The following is a 20,430-nucleotide window of genomic DNA, read 5'->3' as shown; positions in this document are numbered from 1 at the left end:
AAGGAGCGAGGTTGAGGGCTTGAGCACTAATTTTTCCAATTGTGCAATTCTGGATGGAAGAGGATGCCAGGTGGTTGTGTAATTGCACACTTCACGAACTCAAGGTTGAGGCTTGAGTCTTGAGTCTTGTGACTGCACAATGAACGATACTGACTAGGAAGGAGAGAAATTTCACAAATTTTGGGGTTAGACGTCAGGCTTGAGCATTGTGATTGCATAATGCACAGTCCTGGGAGATAAGAACTACGCATTGCACAGTGCCAAGATGCAAGGTTGTAGCTTGAGGGCTGAGACTATGCAGTGCTCATTTCAGGAGGGCTAGATGAGGCTAAGTTGTTTGGCTGGGAAGTTTTTTGGATTTGGCTAAGTATGGGATTGGTGAAGCTGATGTGGACAGTTATAAGACTTGATTGTGATCACACACTTAGAACACTTGACGACACAACATAGATCATCCATAACACATGAAAAACACGTTCTCTCAGTGCAAAAACTTTGTGACGACTTATGACAAGTGCGACACCAAAGATACGCTTTGAGGTGATAGTGACGACACTTGTGCAATAGTGCTTCAAAAATTGGAAATGATTGTGATAGATGTTTACATGGTATGATCAATTCATTTACATAAATATAACCCCTTGAAGCCACCAAAACTATCTTATATGTGATGTGACACTTAACTTGCGAAAATACGACACTTTAATTTTCTTGCAAAAGGGACCAAAACACTTAGAGAAAACACATGCAATGATTCCTAATGCTTGCAACGATAGTATGCAAGAACACAGGAGGCTCTGAAATTTGGGTGCAGGCCAAAATTTTAGATTATGTTGTAGCAACGACAACATAATGGTACAAAAGTTTTAAATATTAGCAAAGATTTGAGATGGGAGAATTTACTAGAGTGTTGCACTTAAGACAACCTAACAATTTTATGAATGAAGTTCCAACTGTTGTTGTTGATCCACTTCCACTTGGATCAAATCGGGTATGATGTTGCATTTAAACTCTTTAAATCAATAGTTTCTCTTATTCGGCGTTGTGTTTTTTCCCTTAGATTAGATGTCCTTTGAAGGAATATTGGTTTCGTTTACTGGTTTGTTGGTGTCAATTTTTAACCATTGGTCACAATTTCACTTTCTATGAAGCCAGTTCACTCGTCCAAAAAACATATCTTAATGTCAGACTTAGATATACCTGCCACCAAGGAAACTTGTTTCTCTTATCACTTAAAGTGGTTCAAATACTTCCCCCTTTTGAACCATATCATAAATGCAATTACCCATGTTCTAATGTTATATTCTTTCATTCTTGCCATGTGTTATTTAGGTTGTCTTATTTCTTAAATGTGTGTTTTTGTCAGTTTCACATGATTTTACTTGAGCTGCATATCACAGATGGAGCTACCCTTCTTCAGATGTTATATACCGTGTGTGATTCAGGGTATCTTATACATTGAATTCATTATTCATGTATGTTTCTTACCACCCGTTATGAGTCATAGCATAGATGGAACTGCAATTCTTCTTGTATTCTCTTGTTGGCTTCTTATCATATTTGGCTTTGATTGTATTATGTATTAACTTGTATGCTTTTTGGTTTCTTATTTCCTTGCTTATGCATTAAAAGGATCCAACTGATTTACTTAAGTATTTGAAAAAATTCTTATAATGTTGTTGAATTTTTATTTGTGGCTTGTGATTGCAGGGTCATGTTGTCTTAAACAGACCAGGGTCATGTTGTCTTAAACAGACCATGGGCCATTGTGTGATGGCTTCGAAAGGCTATAATCAAAGAGGAGTAAGTGGGAATGCTCCAAGCTCATGAACTTAGTGGGCTAATTATGTTCCTTTGTGCATTAATGGTGCAAGTGTATATGAGAGCAGTCAATAACTCAAAGGGAATATCACAATGTAATGTATGTATACCATGATGGCAGAGTAAGATCATGTATTTGTTAAGCCTTTGCCAAACTTAGCACCGGAAGATTATCCAACAACTTTTCCATTTTTTTATAACAAGCTTATTGAGCATTCAAAAGTAATACTAAAGTTCTATCCCAAAGAGAAGGGACTCGTCACAGACATTGATCCACTTGGAAACTCTCCTATCATTATAAAAAGGTGTTGACTAGCATACTAATAATATAACTATTTTCAATAACAATGGATGTAAAAATTTATTGCTAAGTTGTGCATATGTTGTAAGCAAGTTTGGCACAGAAGTAGTCTCATATAAAAATTTACCATGTGAAATTATGTGAAAGTTATGTATATATTGTGGACTTAAATAAATAATGACGTGCATAACATCCTGCTAGAAAATATACTTGTATCCAAATCATTTTTAAAGTTTTAGCTAGTTGTTATGTGTGGGACTACATTTTTGTTTTATATAATGTGAGGTATTGATCAACTCTTCTGCTTCAGTCTCAATTAGAGAAAATTGCACCCACTTGGATGAATGTTTCCATTAGATTGAAGGACAATCCAGAAGCTGATAAAATCTTTGGATTGATACTTGAGATGTAAGGTTCCTACCAACATTGGCTAGTTGTATTTTAAAGCTTGGCATGTACTAGTTGTTGATAGTCCCACTTTTTTTTGTTGAACTCAATTATCATCCTTCATTTTGTGTATGGTTATGCCATTGCTTATGCCTTGCATGGGGTGCAACTTTTTCTATGAAAGGATTTTATGGTTCAAGGTGGTTGAAATTATTTGTATTATTTTCTTTCTATTTCTGTTTTTATAGTAAGAAAGAAAACATGCAACATAAATATAACTTTAGCTGTCTATATAGGTTGGGTTGGATGTACTTGGTGTAGATGCATTATTTATAAGGAACTCTTATAAGCTCTTGCATGGTTGGATCAGCCTCCATGGGATTTGGAAGTGGGAAAGAAGTTTATCATCCACTATACCTATGGTTGTGATTACACAATGAAGGTAATTGCACTTATCCCTTCTATCGATAAGCTTTAGGTACTTTGAAACTTGCATTTTTATTGTCAAAAGGCTTATTTTGTCTAATCTAGTCATCTTCGTGTGGGACCATTGTGTGATATAAAATTTTAAATTCAGAAGTCAATCCACGTAGTGTAGTGGTTGAGTTACTTGATGTTACATATATATCTTGTTTGATGTTTTGGAAACATATATGGTTGTGTGCATTGAAGTTTCTATAGTGTAAACCTTATAGTTTTATAGTTTTTTTTTTTATTCTAAAGGTGGCTTTCTTCTTGTTTAACAAATTATTTTTAAATTTTAACATCTAGCAATATAAGAAGTATAAAGCACAAGAAAAACTCTAAATTTTACTTCCTTTTAAATATATTAGTACTTTGAGTTATTAACATAACCCTTTTTGTAATTCATCCAGTTTGAACTTTGCAACAATCACTTTAGGGAATGTTATAAATAATCTGTTTATTTTTGGGGTATGCGAGTTGATCCCGATGAGATAAATGCCTTAGCACAACTAATAAAATGGAAGATTTTTTTATCCAACATACCATATGGAGGAGAAAAGAGTGGTATTGGTTGCGTCCTATGCAGTTTAAGTCTCAATGAGTTATAAAGGATTAAATGTGTATTTACTCAAAAGATCCATAAGTTTATCGGAGCCCAGAAAGATGTCGCAGCACCTCACATGGGAACTAATTCACACGTCTTTTCCATGATTTGTATGCAAAGAATTAAATTTATTATCTTCAATATCTAATACATTTTTTTTCATTATCCACTATGATTACAAAGTTGATGTGAATAGACAATGGCCTCGATATTAGATGAGTACTCAAAATTACATGGATGCTCACTTGCAATCATTACTCAAAATTACGTGGATGCTCACTTGTAAGTATATAACAATTTATTCCAAAAGACCTCACCAATCTCTTGAGTATGTTATATTTTACGTAGTCTTTTAATGTTAAAAATATTCTTTTGTGATCGGTAGGATCTAATTGGATCGTTTCGTAGGGTTGCTAAAACTAGTAGAGTGTTATGTATGCAACATAAGCTTTGTTGGTTGAGTATGGTAAAAGCATCTCAAGTCAACATTTTGTGATCCAAGAAAATTGTTTTTCTCTTCATCTACTTGGTGATCTTTCAAGGAACCATGAAAATATGGGAGCAATAATGAAATAGAATTAAAAAGGATCTCGTTAATTACTTTATTGCTTCAAAGAGAAAATATGACCTACACTATTAAGTCATGAAGTAGATGAAATGAAATAACTTGGGTGAAACTAATGCAAATGTGATACATCCTCGACTATAGGGTGAAAGGCAATGAATTGTATTACTTTGTTTGTTGATTTACTAGTGTCCCTTGTGCCGTTTTCCATTACAAGCACCCTTCGCATATGTAGAAAGTTTGTAAATATTTGTTGGATGTATGTCTTGCACTTGCATACACTCTAGTACCTATCATGTTGACACAAGCAATACATATCCATTAACATTTTGAAATGGGGTTGTATACGCATTATATGTTTTTGTCTTATTAGAATTTGGTAATACAATTCTTGTTGGGATTATAATTCTTCATTATTTTCAATCTCTACTTTAAAAGTTGGACTTTTCACACTTTTGTAGATAGTTTATTTCCAAAAAGAATACAAGATATAATTATGTTCATTTTCTAGTATTTATGCACTAATTTAATGTCTAATTTAGGACGCCCTTAAAATTACATAATTATTATTATTATTCTTTTTATAATAATTTTACTAAAGAAAATAAATAGATAATAAAAATTGTAAATATATAATATTTTAATATACATTATAACAAAATGCACTATAGCAATTTTGTCCTACTTGATAATTAATACTTATATTATTTAAACCATTATTTAAATTTATGAAATCTCTAAATCCTTTTATAATTTTTTTACAATTATTATTACAATTTATACAAATAAATATTCATTCATCTATTTTTAATATATATATTCAAATTACAATAAAGTTGAATACTTAGTTGATCTTGTTATTATTATCAATCAACCTTTGAAGAATATTTTACACTTTTATTACCCAAATGTTAAGGGATCATAGAAGAAAATGGGCAAAAATAACTATCAAGTTTTTTAAATAATATATTATATTATTGAATTGAGGCTTCTGCGATCCATAATAGCTGTAAGCAGAACTTCGGCGAAAATCACATGAGGAAAGACCTTTGTCGACGCGTTTCGAACCAACCAGTGTGGTTCATCGTCAGGACAAGTTGAAGAAACAGATCCAGCTTAGCATGTTAAATAGTCTAAGCGAGTGTGGTTCATCGTCAGGACCAGTTGAAGAAACAGATCCAGCTTAGCATGTTAAATAGTGACTCCAACGGCTAAATCGACCAACAGCTAATTTTGACCTACGGTCCATAGGTCAAATTACTATTCATTAATTTAATTATTATTATTTTTTAATATTAATTAAAATATTTAACTCGTTAGTTATATAGATAAAATATATTATATATATATATTAGTTATAAAAATTAGATAATTAATATTATATATATATATATATATATATATATATATATAAATATATATATATATATATATATATATATATATATATATAAAGTTATAATATTAGGTTAATAATACAAGTTAGGATCCAAAATAAATAAAATATTATTAATGGTTAGTTTAAGAAGATAACTTGCTTATTTATTTAAATTATTTATTGATTATTGTTAATATAAAATATATATATCATATAATTAAGGTTAAAAATATCAATAATTTAATTAAATGGTTAGTTAGAAAAGGTAAATTATTTAATTTAATAATATAAGTAATTTTTTAATTAAGTTATTTATCAAATATAATTAATATTATATTTCAACGGTTTTTTACCTAACTTTATCTAAATAACCTAAGATTATTTTTTTTTGTAAGCTTTGGTAGGACCCTTCTCATTTCCACAATTTTACAACCTCGCAGGATTCAAACTTGGGTGGGGGGTGTCAAAGCCATCCGCCCCAGCCATTACATCGTCATGTGCTAAATAACCTAAGATTATTAATTTAATATATATATAATTATTAATAAATAATTTAGATAAATAAACTAAATAATTTATCTATATATCTTACCTAATTTAACCTTTTTCCATAAATAATAATAATAATAATAATAATAATAATAATATTTTCACTACTAATATTAACAATATATTATTATCAAGGCTATTTTACTAATATAATATTAATTATATTTAATAAATAACTTAATTAAACAAAAAATTACTTATATTATTAAATTAAATAATTTACCTTTTCTAACTAACCATTTAATTAAATTATTCCCCGGATGCGGGTGATATTTGAGACGGGACAGGAGTGGGTGGCTCGACACATGCCGCTCCTCGGCCATCACGTGGCACCCACAGAGAACGGAGGGCAAGGACGAGGGAGGTTTAAGGCGCGAGGGCATGGGATAGTTAATGCCCGGAGAGCGTATTCGACCCAGCGGATGGCAGCAGTAATGGCGGATGTGATCCCGAGCAGGGTAGGTGAGGAAATTGGGAATAAAACTGGGTGTGAGCAGGGAATGTTGGTAGTTATGCAGACGAACGGCCTCTCTGTCATTGTTGTGATCCCTTCTCAGACGGACGGGTTCATCACGCAGTCGTCTCTGGTAGCAGAAAGTCTGGTTCATTTAGCAGCTTGCTGGAATTCTCATCCCTCAATGGGGAGACCTCGACAGCATATGCTCAACCGTCGAGGCTCTTCCAGAGGAGGGGTCTCACGAAAGCATGAAGGGGACAGTGTTGGCCATTGCTACCACTGCAATATGGCTAGCTCTACTGGAGCCATTCCCCTACATTCCAGTCAATTCATGGATGCAGGGGCATCAGGCTAGGCCTCCTTGCCAGCCTTTGGCTCCACCATCTTCAATTTTACCAGCTCAACAAATAACCCAAGGATCAGCGCGCACGTTTCTATACTGTTTATTGAGAACGCTCAGGATGATGACGACCCCATGGTTGAACAAGGGCAACCGATGCAGGTCGACCCAGGGCAAGAAGTGCAGGCTCCGGAAGCTGTTATGGAACCGGAAGCAGAGGTACCGGCTACAGACCCGGAAAAAGCTAAGCACACTCAGAATGTGCAACAGGCGGAAACTGGGGAAGAGGCAGCGACTTTTCCAACTGAAGATGAAGGAGAAACCTATGGGTGGTGCCGAATTGTGGAAGAGCCATTGGACGAATGAGGGCGCCCGCGCTCAAGGTTCTATCGGCTTTTCACCTGGTCTCCTAGTCTTATCTGCAATTTGTCTTTGGTTCAGTTATAGTCTTTGGCGTTTTCTGTTTTGTCATCTATGTTTTGTAATTTTTGCAAATGTTTTGGGCAAAAACAGTCTATGGTGGTCAGTCTCCTTTTTATCTGATGCCCCTGCATGGGCCTGTATCTACGTTCAGTCTTGGTTTTTAGTATGTCGCCCCTGCGCGGGCCTGCGGCGATGGTCAGTCTCAGTCTTAGTCTGGTACGTGGGCGAGAGCTTGCTTTTGTATCTGGTGCATTATCGGCTCTTGGGTGTGATGCCCAGAGCCTGTCTCACACTAGTTTCGCCATTATGTATTTTCGACCTTTGTACATATTTTAATAGATTAGTTTTTTACCGAGAAAAAAAAACCATTTAATTAAATTATTGATATTTTTAACCTTAACTATATGATATATATATTTTATATTAACAATAATCAATGGATAATTTATATATATATATATATATATATATATATATATATATATATATATTATTAATAAATAATTTAGATAAATAAACTAAATAATTTATCTATATATCTTACCTAATTTAACTTTTTTCCATAAATAATAATAATAATAATAATAATAATAATAATATTAATATTAATATTAATATTATTAATACTAAATTAATAATAATACTTTCACTACTAATATTAATAATATATTATTATCAAGGCTATTTTACTAATATAATATTAATTATATTTAATAAATAACTTAATTAAAAAATTACTTATACTATTTCCTTAAATAATTTATCTTTTCTAACTAACCATTTAATTAAATTATTGATATTTTTAACCTTAACTATATGATATATATATTTTATATTAACAATAATCAATGAATAATTTAAATAAATAAACTAATTATCTTCTTAAACTAACTACTAATAATATTTTATTTATTTTGGATCCTAATATTATAACTTTAATATATATATATATATTAATTAACTAATTTTTATAACTAACGAGTTAAAATATTTTATGTATTAATATTAAAAAATAATAATAATATTAAATTAATGAATGTAATTTGACCTATGGAGGGTAAGTCAAAATTAGCGGTTGGTCGATTTAGCCATTGGAGTCTCTGCTCAGACTATTTAACATGCTAAGCTCGATCTGTTTCTTCAACTTGTCGTGACGATGAACCACACTGGTTGGTTCGAAACGCGTGGACAAAGGTCTTTCCTCATGTGATTTTCGCCAAAGTTCTGGACAAAGTTCTTTCCTCATGTGATTTTCGCCAAAGTTCTGGTTACAAATATATTATATTTTTATTTTTAAAAATGAAAAAAAAAAAAATATTTAATTTTATAATATAAAATTATATTTTTATATAACAAACGAAATTGGCTACGAGTGCAACAATTATTGAGTGTTAAAGGAGGCCTTAAACTTTATTTAATATCCTCTTAATTGTTAACGAAGTATTTAGTGTATCTTTTCAAGTAGTTAAATTATAAATACAAGGAATAAAAACTAATAATGAAAAATTCAATTAAAACATATTAAAGTATACTCCAAATTACCCAGCAAGCTAGATAACAAATTGATATATAAGACCTCTTTATTTATGGGATACCATTTCAACCAAATAAATTTAAAAAAAAAAAAAAAAAAAAAAAAATTGTATCAAACATACCATTTCAACCAAATAAACTAAAAAATATATATGCAGGCAATTCATGTATACAATTAATTTTGGTTAAAAAATTTACTAGGGTTTAGTAAATATGATTTTGTCTAATTACCCAACTTTTCACTGAACAATTAAAAAAATTATTGTGTTTAATTTTAATGCATTAATTAAGTAGATCAATCATGTTTAATATTAATGTACTAATTATATCTTCTTTATTGATTGTTGACATTGTAATTTTTTTTAATTTGATTTTTTAGCTTCCTATCATATATAAAAGATGTTAGCATGTCTTACGCACAGTTATCATTGTGATATGAAGTATTGTGTAAACTAAGAGATCAAAGGTTCAAATCCCCCTAGAATTACCCAGTCTATGTGACCCAAAGCTCAACCCAGTACTAAAAAAACAAAAAAATAAATAAATGAGGTTTGCAATATTGTCATCGTCTCTTCTACATCAACCAATAGAATTTGAAATATTAAACTACCTCGCATCTCTAACTTCATACCTATTTTTTTACATTTACCTAATTTGATTATATATTTACAGCGTGATTTGTTGTTGAACACTTGGAATTGGCCTTATTGCTCGGTTCCCACCCTCTGTGAGACCGTGAGCTTGTTCACAAGGAACTCATTAAGAAGGGTTCCATCTTTGTTGACAATTTGCACGTTGGGACGTAGAAAATCGCCACTTGCTACCTACACAACATTATTCCGCCTAGTTTTGGTTGGTATGACAAAACCTACGCAAATATGTGTTTGGGCTAGTATTACATTATGTTTTTTTTATATTAAATAATTTACTTAAGGTATAACATCTATAATGATGGGTGAGAAACACTCATAAATTAAAATGGAAAAATAATAATATTTGAAATTTAAAATAAATAAATAAAAATAAACGTTGATATAATTAAAAAAAATTCAACCAATCTAAATTCATCTTAAACCTTAATATATAAGTATTTAGAGGGATGGAATTTATTAAGATGTATTTTTTATTATTTAATTTTTTATTGTGTATTAATTTTTTATATTAAATGATTAAAAAAATTACACCTTGAAGAAATTGGATCTCTCTAGGTGTCTCATAGATTAGAGTAGAGTCTAATATTTTTTTTTCATTATTGACTATTAAAAAAAAAAATCATTTCATTAGTAAGTCTTGAATGTAACTTCACCTCTTCCTAAATTGCCCAGCAACACTAGCACTATGGAACGGCTTCCTAGCAGCACTCCCTTCATCCAGCAGATGGCACGGGAATAGCATCAATGATGCTTGGAGTAATTGGTGGAAGGAAACCAACGGTAAGGAAAGAAATATACCGGTGGTGATAAGCTGGGCGATTTGGATCGCCAGGAATCAAATTATCTTTCAAAACCAATCCCCCCACTGGCCTTCCATCTTGAACCGAGCATCCGTGGAATATCAGATGATCCCGGAAGAAACAGCACACAACCAGATCAGGAGAGTTGAGGCAGAAACCATTGATCATTCCCTCCCATGGGCCTACTTTGATGGCTCAGCTCAGGAACAGGGATGCGGAGGAGGAGCCATTCTACACTTATCAGACACACACTCCTATAAAATTCAAATGGGACTAGGCCGGGGAACAAACAACTTCGCCGAGCTTCTGACCGCCAAATATCTCATACAATTTGCATTGCATAAACATTGCACGCATTTACAACTTTTTGGGGATTCAAAACTGGTTGTTAATTGGATCAACAAAAAATACATCTGCAATGCATATACATTGAAGCATATTTTGGCTGAGATTCACAGACTTATTACATCATTTGACTCATTTACTTGTCACCATATTTACAGGGAGCGGAACACCGTTGCTGACCACCTATCCAAAGAAGCAGCGGTCCGGGATGATGACATCTGGTTGATTTGCGAGGAACTGGATGGTGTTGTATACCAGCACTATCACAGGCCCTTTATAGATCCAGAACTCATATGAACAGCATGTGGAAATCAGCTCCTACTCTATTTTTGATGTTTACTTTATTTTTGTATAGATGTACATATTTAACAGAACATATTACTCACTCTCTGCGAAGAGGATGACAGCTTCATTATTTTTTGATTTATCTCTGATCGCTCCATCTGTTTGGAGAACTACAAGTTTACAATTTTGGTACAGGCAAATGCCTCACTACAGTAATGCTTATGCATATACAAAATGTAATTTTCTTTTATATAATGAAAATTACGACTTTTTCCACGGGAAAAAAAGTCTTGAATGTAACTAAATATTTATTCATTTTCTTATTACAATTTTTTTGGACCAACTCATAATCAAAAGTAAATATTTACTAATATTATTATTAACATGCAACATTTCTTTTCTTATCTAGGCTAGCGTTTTATAATTGGTAAAAAAAAGGGACCACATATTTATGTCCACTAGTTTGCCATTTGGGAAACCATACAAGTGGCATAGAAGAAAGTTTGAAGGCTTAAAGATCATGCCAAATGCATTATATAACTTGTTTAAGTAACTAAGTACACATTTATTTAATACACCAAAAAATAAACATGACAAAAACTAACAACATGGAGGGGTTGTCTTCAAAATATCTTAAAACTAAAAAATGTTATAGCATAGACAATGATTAACTTGTGGGAGAATCCACCTGGGTGAGATTTGGATACTATTTATCATCCTCGCTATTGTGGAAGTTGAAATTCACCAATTTCTTACCCAACCTCCAAAATTTGTTACCAAAATTTTTGACCTATCATTGAAGGGCATCTATGTAGATAAATATTTCCTCTTATGCTTTAATCCTATCCACAGGGATTTTTCCCATTATAGTCTTCATTTTTCAGTACAAGTTGATTGTTTGTGTACATTGAGTTTCTCTGGAATGGGTGTTCCTGTATATGGAATCTAATGCCCAACATTTCCCTCTACTTTTATGTTTGAAAGGACCCTACATTCTACTCAAGCTTTTTGTTTCACTAAATCCATCTCTTCCTGGGTAGACTGTGAGGTGTCATCCTAACATTGACAAGCTTAAGCCTCCACATTAACATGGGCTTGGGCTTGAGAAGACTCCTTTATTTTGTTGTGACCTCAATCAGAGAGTATATGACCATGGCAAGGCATAATTGTAGTCAAATAATTGGAAGGGAGAGGGAGGGGGACCGAGAGAGAAAACAGTGACAAATACCAATAAATAGATCACCAACAAGATGAGGGAATTGAGTAGAGAGAGTATAGGAACTAAGCATGGGATGTGAATAGGGATGGAAAAGAAGGGATGATTGAGAGGGTGGCCAACTAGAGGGAGTGGAGAAGCGAAGGTTTGTAAATGAAAGAGGGATAAATAAACCACCCAAAAAAGGAGAGAAACAAGGGGAAATACTAGTAAAACCATAGATATATGAGGCAATTTACCCAAATTATGCACCAAGGGAGGTTACCACCATTCAATGCACAACCTTTATGCATTACATGCCATAAAGGCATCGAGTTCTGCATCCTCAATGTTGACCAACACCCACTCGCATTGAAATGATGTTCAAACATGGATAATGTCATTGCATAATGTAGGAAGAGGTTGAAATGACTAGCCTTATGAACTCCTGATAACCATATGCCATGTGCAATGTTAAACCCTACTATCTATCTTTGTTTAACAGGTAGAAAAGGTGACTTTGTCATGATACAAGATATATTCACTTGGGGTTTCCTCATCTTCACTCTAAGTGAGGAGGCATCTCATAAAATTAACAATCTTTTTTCTTTGTAATTCTAACTCAAAGGAGGTAATAGGAGCTGGAGGGGTTATTTTTTCCCTGATGAACAAACAAAGACAAAATATACCTGGGATTTGGGTATTGGACGCAATAACCAAGTTGAATACTTAGCACTTTAGCAAGGCCTACAAATCACATTGACAAGGAAGATTACCAAATTAACAGTCTATGGAGATTCAATGATTGTAATCCGCAAGACGCGGAAAGCTTAAAGGGTCACAAAGCATAGGTTTTCCTTTGATCCTTCAATGAACTATTTTGAAAACAATGAAATTTGAGCAAAATGAGTTCTTCCATGTCTTGAGATAGTTAAACACGATAGCAGATTCCATGGTTAATCAAGGAGGTACTTTGAAGCAAGGGAACTTAGTATTGGACTAGGGATTGAATTTTAATTCGCATATCCCCTGAACATGGAGTTAGAAAATCAAAATTCTCATAAGGTTACAAAAAAAATCATAAGGAACTTTGAATAAGCCTTAAAGATGGACCCCATCACATCAAATATTGTGTCCTAAGCTCGAAGGCCAACACAAACAAGTAAGGGAAGTTCACCGAAATTTATAACACAGTCATGCAGTTTAAAGGGAATAATCCCCGTCTAAATCACCTTAACAATTGGCAATTAGAAGTAATTGATGGTGTTTACAAGTAGCATCATGTATTAAATCTCAAAGGAAGAGACAAGACTATACCAATATTGAAAGCCTCGATGATGGCATAACATTCAATTATTTGCATGATGGTGTTAATTTTCTTATCCCTTTGTATCTCTCAAAGGATAATTCTTGTTGCTCTTTGATTCATAGACATGGATATGGGAGTGTGGTATATCATTGGTATAAGGTGGTGTTTCAGAAGGAGCTAAGATTATTTAAGGAGTGTAGCTGCACATACACCATGGATAAGGATACATTTTTGTGACCATAAGTGATTTTCTATCATTGGAATTTCTAGTTTGAAGCATCACCACTCTTTTATGGTGGCTCCATGTGGTCAATCTCAGGATGTTAAGTTATCTCAATTCAACGGTTTGCTGGAGCACTTGATTTGTTTTTTCCAAGCATTCAAGATCACTCTCCAACATGAAAAATATGTATAGGAAAATATGAGATAATCCATCCAACTTCTCATGGATACCAGAAATGAGCTACTACAAATAAAATTGGAGCAGCTCTAGATGGAGGTTCAAACTCAATTGTCATCGTTCAATTCTTGGGTAACAGACCTGGAGGAAAATTCAATTAGGGTTGATTTATTTAGTGAAGAAGCAAATCAGACTACCAAGGTCTATGAAGAAAAAGGCTTGAGATGAGAACGTGGCCAAAACATTAGGATAAACTTGAATTTATGTCACAACATGTTGATATATCCCTCTCTTCATTTTGGTTTATTTTGATTCTTTGTAAAAAAAATCAATAAAGTAAAATACCATTGCTTTTCTGTATTAAAAAAGTAGTTGCATCTTTCTTTATTCCCCAAATAAATGAACCATGAATATGCAACATTTCTTGACCATTTTCCCACCCAAAAAGAGTTAATATACTTACATAATAACCAAACAAAAATCTAACAAAATTCCCAGCATCATATCCCATATAACATAAGTTAAATAAAAACAAGGAGGTAATTAATTGCCTTACAATACCCCAAAATTTTATAAATCGCAAAATAATAGTCCACCAATGGTCTGTTGTAAAAGATAAATGAGGAAAAACTAAACGAAAGGAAAACTTCCAATATTCCTAGCTCCATCCTTGTACTCTTCAATGCAGAGTTCCCAATTGTGAATTAAGTCCCTTCTTAGACAAGGAATCAGCTAGATCATTTAATTCCCTGAAAATGTGGGACACCAAAATGTCTTGGAAATATTTTAGAATGTCCATGATCCCTCTGGTCTAGTGTGTTAAATCAAAAGTATCAATTATAGATCCATATCTTACCCAATCAACCGCTACCTTTGAATCACCAAATATTGACAAGGAGGGTAATTTCAAATGTTTTGTTAATAAAAGTAAACCCCACAATGCCACCAATTCAGCCTTCATATTTGTATGATTACATTTGTTTCAATAAATCTTGTAGAAGTGCCACATGTTGATGAATAACACCCCACCACGTCCACAAATGCCATTTTTGCTAAAACCATTGAAATGTGCCTTAGGAAAGTGTAGTTTATGGAGAAATATTTGTATGTTCCTATCTCTACAAGGGGCCAAGAGAAATATGTGTTCCGAAAAGTATTCAACTATCTTCAAGCAATTTTTTCCAATATTTGGAATTGTCCTTCAAAAGTGAGCATATTCATGCATTTCCATATACCCCAAAAAATGAAGAAGGGTAATTAAAATATCTTTGGCACCATTTGGAACCAATCTCTTAAGAATTCTTCAATTAAGCTAGTTTTCCAACATTGATTTATCTTTAGAAATTTTAAAGTACCACCCCAAATCCTCTGCGAGAATGGACATGTCAGCATTATTTGAACCATGGTCTCTTCCTGTGAGAGGCACAAAATACAAACACTTGGTCCTGAGAGGCCCCTCTTTAGAAGGTTCTCCTATGAAAGAATTTTATTCTAGATCGCTAACTAACCAAATAGCGTAATATTTAGAGGGAGATGCCATTTCCAAATGTTCAAACACCCCCAAGATGGAGAATTTGTCTATTTCTCTTGAATGATATTCCTATAAGCCTCAAACACCTTGATAGAACCCTCCAAGAATATGTCATTCCATACCAACTTATTTGGCCTCCTCGATAAATAGACTTCTGCCTATAATAGGTCCATTTTGAGAGATTCCCAATGAAGAGCGAGAGCACCCAATAAACTAATATCTCTAGAAAATATCCATCTTGATCCAATGACAGAGTTCCCTACTTCCTTAGTGATCTAGTTGAGAAAATATATCCCCTTATCCCTGATAATTCTGATAAGTTGTTCATTAAGGATTGACGAATTAGAGCAACTTGCAATACAATATTCTCCCACTCTATTTGAGGTATCATCCCTACCTCCCACCTAAGGTTTTCAAGTGACCATGATTTAGTACCAACAATGCTTCATCATGTAAAGTAACATACCTTCAATAACATGTTTCAAAATTTAAGCCAATCCATAACAGAAAGTTGTTTCAAACAAATATTTTTTATCAACTTTTCCAAATGCCATTGTTAGAAAACACTCCCCATAAAGACTTTAATGTAAGGGACATATCGAAAACTTATAGATTTAACAAACCTCATCCACCTGATTTCTTGGGAATGTAAATATCCTCAAACTTTACCAAGTGTAATTTTTGTTTTCTAAATGTCCCCAACCAAATGAACCTCGCCATGATAGAATTTAATTTTTTTCTGATTGATTCTGAAAGATTTGAAATATGCATCCAATAGATGGGTAGACTTTGTAGAACAACTTGTACAAGATTGAGTGTGCCTCCCAAAGAGAGCCACCTATGAGTCCAATTTTCCAATTTCTATTCTAACTTATTACATAACCATTGCCAATCACAAACCATACATTTAGTAGGCTTCAAGTAAAAACCTAGATATTTGAAGCCTTGTGTTAAAGGTTTAGAATCCATTGAGAATATGTGCTTGATATGCTACATCACTTCAGGGTCGGCATTTGAATCTAATAATATTGAATTTTTATCACTTGTTGATAGACTTGTAGCTATCTCAAGCTTCTTGGTCATTTAATGGATAATTTTCCATTCCACCAAATTTCCTATACCAAAAAGGAACACATCATCAATGAAAAATAGGTGTGTAATCATAAAGTTTTGTGCCACTTTGATACCCAAGCTAGCATTGCCTATTTTTTAGAGTGAATGTATATATGAAATCTTCAATGGCTAAAAGAAAAAGGAAGGGTGAGAGAGAGAAACCTTGTCGAAGACCTCTGAAAGCTTACAGAATTTTGATGCAATATCATTGCTAAGCACCACAAATAAAATAGATGACATGAATGCCATAATCCAATCCACCACATCGAAATTGAGGCCAACTTTCATTAGAGCCATCCTAAAAAGAAAACCAATCCACACTATCGTAGACTTTCACCCAGTCAAGTTTAAGACCACATCATTAATGTGTTTTGTTTTTATAGAGTGGATGCTCCCTTGGGTCACCACAACAACATCATGAATCTACCTCCTTTTTAGATATATAGTGCTATTATGAATGTTCTATCAATTATGTAGTAGACATTTGCTTAGGATAGGAGGCAAAAGTTGTTAATAGAACAAATTTTCAATGTTTTGGTCTTCTGATAACATTGAATTTTTGGAACATGAAGATTTTTGTAAGGGTACCGGCCCATAAACCAGTTATTTTTATCTATTACAAATCAATACACATTCCTTAAAAAAAAAAACAACTTCTATTTTTTTGAAAAAAAATAAAAATTCTTTTCTTTTTGTAAATCAAGGATTTCCATTACTTTGGAAGATAACATCGTTCCAACAGAATTTTCCAAAAAATTCATGGCCTCACTCTTGCGAGATTTATTGGCCAATAGGGTCATGCCCAAGTACAAAATATGTTGCCAAAGAGACAATGATATGCTTACACTAATCAGAAACCATTGCCAAAAGATGAACAATACAAGAAAACAACTGCAACACATTCATTTTCATCTAAGTTTATTGAAACTAGGTGATTTGGAAATAAGCCTAGAGGAGACAAGGTTTTAAACTCGCAATGGGCATGACCCTCCATGTGAGAAATTCAAGTTTCTAACCAATCCAAATATTCTTGAAATCGCCTTTGTCCTGACCACAGGCCAACCAATCTGTCATGAGTTTGCCACAAATTCTACTGCAGATGTTCCATGAATTCCAGGATTATGGTTGTCCTGGAAAGCTCGGTCCAACTATACAATAGAATTATGCATATAATACAAAATGAGGAACATTTCATCAAGATATGGAGGGTTTCCATCTTTGGGTAGAGATAATGGAAATGGAGGAACCATTGTCTCTCTAAGACCCCACTCTTGAGACATTTGGTGGAGTTGGACTTGATGCACGTTCATCCCGCCCATCGCCTTTCATAGAGACCAATTTCCACCATCTATTTCATTGAGACCTACATGGACCCTCACAGACTCTTTCATAGTGCAATCCCTATATAAATTCCATGGATATAAACCAATCCTCCAACATAGCTTGAGCGGTATTCCACCGCTCCCCACCTCAGGCTAGGTAGATGAACCAAAATTTGATACCCTACTGCTAGGTAGTCCTAGCCATAATTCAAATGGGAGACTTTAAAAACTTGTGCCTCTTCAAACTATACCAAAAGGAGGCCTCTATTGTACCCTCCACAATAGAAGAGAATGATTTGTGCAGACAAAACCCTATGTCCACTAGAATGAGCAATTTCTTGCCACCGAAACAGACCAAAGTCCTACCTTAACCTCATACCACCATTATAATTCCTTGAAATCCAAAGAAATAAAATGTTACACCACTCCTCAACAATCCTCAGAGTTAAAACCCCACACCTTTTTGTCTAGGCACACCACGAAGACCAAGAAACTAAAGAGGAAAATTAATGAGATCCAAATAGTTGAAGGTGAGTGAAAAGTATCCACAAGACTGCCACAAACAATGATTGTGCTCCAGGGTTACCACTATCCCTCACCACCATGTCGTGACCATTACGCAACTTCACATATTTGCAAACGATCTCACCATCGGCAACCACATAAACTCTTTACTCGACGACCCTGCTCAAACTAGAGCTCAGAAATAAGGGGAGTTGCTCTTAGAGGAAATATGAAATACTCCTTGACACCATTAAACCACATAAATTTCACCAAGCACCCAACCGTTGTCGCTTGAGACTCCCCTTAGGTTTTTGAAACACAATTGTTAAGGTTGTTGTTAATGCCATCAATCCATTGTACAATTTGAAATGACACCTCGAGATCTTCCACATGTAAGCCGCCTACCAAGAATCACCTAACCCATATCACAGAGGGGGAATGTGGTGGAGATTCCTCACCACACTTCCCAATGCCTCATGATTAGATACCCCCATTATGGTAAAGAAAATATTTTATTATTATTATTATTATTATTATTAACAAATGGTAAAATTAACAATTTTTTTTCTTGTTCTAATTCTAATTTATAAATTTAAATTTATTTTAGAACTTATTTCTATTTTTTGACATTATATTTGCTTTTGTTTTTATCTTTTACTTTTAAATATATGTATTTTTTTAATTATTTCTTAATTAATCTTATTTACTATGAAGATGATGTTATATGTAAAATTCCTTTCAATACAATTAATCTAATTAATTTTATTTATAAATATAAAAATAATTATCTTGATAAATATGATTTTAAACCTCATTAATCTTGTTGGATACAAAATTTTTGGAAAGAACTATGTGTGGAGAAACTACAATGTTTGACGTTTCTAGTGAACACTTCACCCATCTTACGAACCATAAGCTTGCAGGGTTCGATGTTTCGAGTGAACACTAGTTGTTTTTATAATGAAGGCATGATTTCGATCATTAGAGATTTCTAAAGCAAGAATGTTGAGGTCCATCCGTCTATTCCTTCGTGACTACCATTACATATCCTTCATACCACTAAAAATCCAAATTTACATACCTATGTAAGTTATTTTAAACATGGCACTCATGCCATGATAAACCACCTTTCCAACCATCCTTCTAACTCAAAAATCACTCTCCTTGGATGTATTTATGAACAAGCAAGAGAAAGTGATAAATGCATTTGTATGCTTTAATTACTAGATCCTAATAAGATTATTATAAGTCATTGAGTCTCATGATTCTCAAATTGATGATTCTAGCGAATCATCCCAGACTCCACATCCATTTCACCTTACCTTCATCCCCATAATGCACATCTAAACTCATTTCACAACTTGTTGTATGACTATTATAGTCCATTTTAAGCCATTGATCAACATCCCTGCACATTTGGATGTCATGTCTCATGATTCTCAAATTGATGATTCCGAGAAACCATCCCATAGTCTAGATCCTCTTCACCTTACCTTTATCCCCACAATCCACTTCTAGATTCATTTGACAACTTGGTGTATGGATTTTATAGTCCATTTTAAGCCAATGATCAACATCCTTGTGCATTTGAACATCATGTGGAAGTAAATCTTGGCAATCCCATTACATCATAGTATTCCTAATTTCGTTCATTGATTTATTTTCCCAAAATATTAAATGTTCACTCCCTAATTACCTGCCTACCTACAAACTTGTTACATGAGCATATGATATACAAGAAAACTACCTTATTGATCCATATAAGAAAAAATAGAATATTCACAAGGACTAGGAAGAAATAACAAGTCCTAGCATTGGTTAGGGGTCAGATAGTTCTAACCAAATTCCCTATAACATCCATAAGTGTGAATTGTTTCAAGGGAAAATGGCTTTCCAGTTTGCATTACTGTGTTTGAGGCCATTACAAGATGAGGTTTAGGATTTCCTTTCACACTATTCACACTAGAAGGCCTGCCCAGGTGGTCACCTAGCGAAGTTCTCGGAGTGCAGAGTATGTTATAACTACGAGGGGAGTATTGAACCTCACTTCGTTAGGTTGTATTTTTTATTGTTTTCACTTACTAGAGGCGATCTAAGCAGTGGTTGATAGCCCAAACAAGGATTTTATTTTTCGACAAATTATCTATATA

General features: G+C 33.5%; 1 pseudogene; it reads left to right on the top strand.

Moving 5' to 3' along the window:
• Positions 1 to 889: 889 nt before the first annotated feature.
• On the top strand, positions 890 to 2,987 carry LOC149177870 (hydroxyproline O-arabinosyltransferase NOD3-like; annotated as a pseudogene).
• Positions 2,988 to 20,430: the final 17,443 nt, after the last annotated feature.

Source organism: Pinus tabuliformis, chromosome 4_1, assembly GCF_031772625.1.
Source record: "Pinus tabuliformis cultivar Carrire ecotype Pingquan chromosome 4_1, CPIR1, whole genome shotgun sequence".
Classification (NCBI taxonomy): Eukaryota; Viridiplantae; Streptophyta; class Pinopsida; order Pinales; family Pinaceae; genus Pinus; species Pinus tabuliformis.
The sequence above is the reverse complement of the archived record's forward strand: the minus strand, read 5'-3'. Positions and strand labels throughout refer to the sequence as shown.